Consider the following 4,365-nt stretch of genomic DNA (forward strand, 5'->3'; position numbering starts at 1 on the left):
TGTTAGGCAGCATATCTTTGATTTCCCCATGAAATTAAATACCCTTGTTCAGAAAACAAATATATATATATATATATTCATTTATATTATATGTGTAGTTCTTGTTCTATTATATATTTAGATAGTTTTCAGTATTTCCCAAATAGGCTTCCAAAATATTAGGTTTATTCCATCATTTTTGTCATAAAATCTTTTTAAAATAATATTTAAGAATGTATCAATGTTAACATTGTCCGATAACGAAACCATTATTAGTTACACAAAAACTTCATGATGATAGCTAAACAGACAAACAGATTCTCCCTAACTGAAGTAAAAACTAACATGCAAATTGATACTAAAGTCAGGAAAGGAAAAGAGATGGCCTATGCAAAGGAAATCGATGCTCAAGATGTCTGTAAATCTGTCAGATCAGAAAACAGAACACGCAGCAAACATGAAAATGAACCCCTCTTCCACCTTTTATAGAATATGTTAGTTCACTGATGTGGAAAGAACAGTATCTTTAAATTAGTGACATCAATACAAAATAAAAAATTCTGTTGATTATTTTTAAAATTAAAACGTTGATTAAAAGCATCAATTATTTAAAACAATAATAAAATTAGTAGACAACACATACAACATATTTTACAATTGTTACATATCTTATTTAATAAATTTATATGTAATTTACTGTACTAAAGAATGCAGCGCTAAGTGAGAAGTAACTGAAAGAAGATCAAATGTGATAGTTTAGAATAAATATAGATTTGAGGATCTTCAAGTCAACCATAAAGGACCGAGGGTGCCGAGCGTGAGTGGCCTCGTTGATTGACGTGAGTGAATTCAGATACAACTCAAGCTTGCTAGAGGGCTCTTCAAAAATAAAAAACTGATTCCGTGCAAGAGAGCAAAGTTACTGCTGTTTACTGTTCAGAGACTTACAGGTGCTTGCCAGCATTGCAACAGGGACTCATTTATTGAGCAAGACTTATAATTATCTCTTCGTTTGGGAGATCCTAATAAACTGTTACTACAATTTCTCTACTGACTTTCAAAATTTTGAAGTTTGAAAGACACCTTTGCAACTAAAACATCATAAGCACAGCCAGAAGAAAGAACCTTGTTATAAGGGGTCTGTCCAGTCAAAATGGTCAGCGGAGGGGCCCTTTGAAACCCAGTGGTGACCCTGGGAGGGTCCAGACACAGCAACAGATTACTTATTTGTGTGAAGTGCCTTATGCTGAAAAACACCAGGACAATCAATAATGGCACCCAGCAGCAAGCACAGTTTAGACCACCACTATTAGATGTGGCGACGACTGGAAAAAGACTTTAAAACTCCCTCCGAAAAATCTAAGAATTAAACCTTCAGATGTGACCTCCACAAAAGAAAATGAGTTTGAAGATTATTGTTTAAAACGGGAGTTATTAATGGGAATTTTTGAAATGGGCTGGGAAAAGCCACTTCCTATTCAGGAGGAGACCAATCCCATTGCTTTATCTGGTAGGGATCTTAGCTAGAGCAAAAAATGGAACAGGCAAGAGCGGAGCCTACCTCATTCCCTTACTTGAACTGCGAGATCTGAAGAAGCACAATATACAAGAAATGCTGCGTGTTCCAACTAGAGAAGTTGCTCTACAGGTTAGTCGCATTTGCATGCAGATCAGGAAACACATGGGAGGGGCGAAAGTGATGGCAACCACAGGAGGAACCAATTTACGAGACGACTTACTAAGGCTTGATGATACAATGCACGTGGTGATTGCTACCCCTAGGAGAATCCTGGATCTTATTCAGAGAAGAGTCCGGGCATGGTGGCTCAAGCCTGTAATCCTGGCACTTTGGGAGGCTGAGGTTGTCAGATCACGAGGTCAAGAGATGGAGACCATCTTGGCCAATGTGGCGAAACCCTGTCTCTACTAAAAATACAAAAATTGGCTAGGCTGGTGGCATGCGACTGTAGTCCCAGCAGCTCAGCAGGCTGAGGCAGAAGAATTGCTTGAACCCGGGGAGGCAGAAGTTGCAGTGAGCTGAGATTGTGCCACTGCACTCCAGCTTGAGCAGCAGAGGGAGACACCGTCTCAAAAGAAGAAGAAAAAAAAGAGTAGCAAAGGTTAATCATGTCCAGATGATAGTATTGGATGAGCAGGCAGATAAGTTGCTGTCACAGAATTTTGTGCAGAAAAATGGAGGATATTATTCTCATGCTACCTAAAAACAGGAAGATTTTACTATATTCTGCTACTTTTCCTCTTAGTGTACAGAAGTTCATGAATTCCCATTTGCAGAAACCCTATGAGATTAACCTAATGGAGGAACTAACTCTAAAGGGAGTAACCCAGTACTATGCATGTGTAACTGAGCTCCAAAAAGTACACTGCCTCAATGCACTTTTCTCCAGGCTTCAGATAAACCAGTCGATCATTTTCTGTAACTCCTCTCAGCATGTTGAATTGCTAGCCAAGATTTCTCAACTAGGTTATTCTTGCTTCTATATTCATGCTAAAACGAGGCAGGAACATCAAAATTGTGTATTTCATGATTTCTGAAATGGCTTATGCCACAATCTTGTTTGCACTGATCTGTTTACCCGAGGTGTTGATATACAAGCTGTGAATGTGTTAATAAACTTTGATTTCCCAAAGCTGGCAGAGACCTGTCTCCATCATATTGGAAGATCAGGTCGCTTGGGGCATCCTGGCTTAGCCATCAACTTGATCACATATGATGGTCGCTTCAACCTGAAAAGTATTGAGGAGCAGCTGGGAACAGAAATTAAACCTATTCCAAGCAACATTGACAAGAGCCTGGGTGTGACAGAATACCACAGTGAGCCTGTGGAAGATGAGAAACCTTAACAAGCATGCTTTGACAAACTACAGAAGGCTCGTTTGGATCTGTGATGCATCGTTTTGAGGAGAATGCTCTTCTCTTTGTGGGTTTTTCATGTTTTATTTTGGAACTATGAAGACTTAAAAGAGCTCAGGCATTTTTTCTTTTTTAACTGGTGATGGGAAAAAAGCTGAAAAGAAGGAATACACCTTTTTGGTTCCACTTGTTTGCACTATGTGCTTACTTAACATTACTTGCACTAACTTCTGGTTTTTAAAAAAAATGTTTTCTGGGGAAAGGAGACAAGGAAGTAAAAGAAAGAAGAAAAGGGGAGAAACCCTAAAAAGAGAAGAATCTTAATGAACACACAAGCTTATCTATGATTTCAAAATTCTCCAGTAGCTGACTTGAGTGCATTTCAACTTCTCCGAGTCCTCATTAGCTTTTTTTTTTTTTTAAATTATACTTTAAGTTCTAGGATACGTGTGCACAACGTGCAGGTTTGTTACACATATACACCATGGAATATTACTCATCCAATTTTTTAAACCTGAAGAGCTTATTACTTATTTGTGTGAAGTGCCTTATGCTATGAGACCATTCAGAATATCATTTTTTAGACACAGCTCAAGGAATCAACAATAGTAACTCTTTCCTTTTTTCTTTTTCTTTTAAAATATTTTGTCTTTTCATTTTAGTTTCAAGTTGAAGCCTCTTCCCTTTCTACCCGATACTCAATGAGCCCAGGGCTGGAAGATAAAACTCATTAGTAATTTTAGACACCATTTTCTTTCTCTTTATGTGGAGGAGTTGATATATAACTGCAGTTCATCCACACTGTAAATACATGTATTTTAAAAAAACAATCCTGACTGGGCGCAGTGGCTCACGCCTGTAATCCCAACACTTTGGGAGGCCGAGGCAGGTGGATTGCCTGAATTCAGGAGTTCGCAGCCAGCCTGGGCAACATGGTGAAATCCTGTCTCTACTAAAATACAAAAAATGAGCCAGGCGTGGCAGCATGCGCCTATAGTCCCAGCTACTTGGGAGGCTGAGGCAGGAGAATTGCTTGAACCCGGGAGGCACGGGTTGCAGAGAGCCGAGATTGCACCACTGCACTCCACCCTGGGCAACAGACCGAGACTCTGTCTCAAAAAAATAAAAAATAAAAAATAAATAAACAATCTCAAGTAAAAATTTATTCTGGGCTGAGCAGACAAAACATCATCACTCCCAAAGGAAAGAGCAGTCTATCATTGCAGGAGCCGTATGACAAGCCTTTGTGCTCTACAGCAGACACTAAAGTCTGGTTTACACACGCCTCCCATAGCGGTATGGCACTTGATGTATAGACATGTGAGGGCCTTGACCCTCTTTCCTCTGTGGCAAAACATGTCCCGTATAAAAATGAGTGAGTATATTTGTATAAACTTTGTAAATACGTTCTTTTTCTGGGTTTAGATAGATAGACAGACAGATAGATATTTTGGATGAAGGTTGCTGGGATTAAGGGGATTAGAGTGATTATGGAAACAGCTAAAGATGAG

At 39.0% G+C, this 4,365-nt stretch overlaps 1 pseudogene; it reads left to right on the forward strand.

The window, feature by feature from the left end:
- The first annotated feature begins 1,416 nt into the window (after window positions 1–1,416).
- Window positions 1,417–2,844, forward strand: LOC100424142 (putative ATP-dependent RNA helicase DDX6; annotated as a pseudogene).
- The last annotated feature ends 1,521 nt before the right edge of the window (window positions 2,845–4,365 follow it).

The sequence above is a fragment of the Macaca mulatta genome, chromosome 17, assembly GCF_049350105.2.
Source record: "Macaca mulatta isolate MMU2019108-1 chromosome 17, T2T-MMU8v2.0, whole genome shotgun sequence".
Taxonomy (NCBI): domain Eukaryota; kingdom Metazoa; phylum Chordata; class Mammalia; order Primates; family Cercopithecidae; genus Macaca; species Macaca mulatta.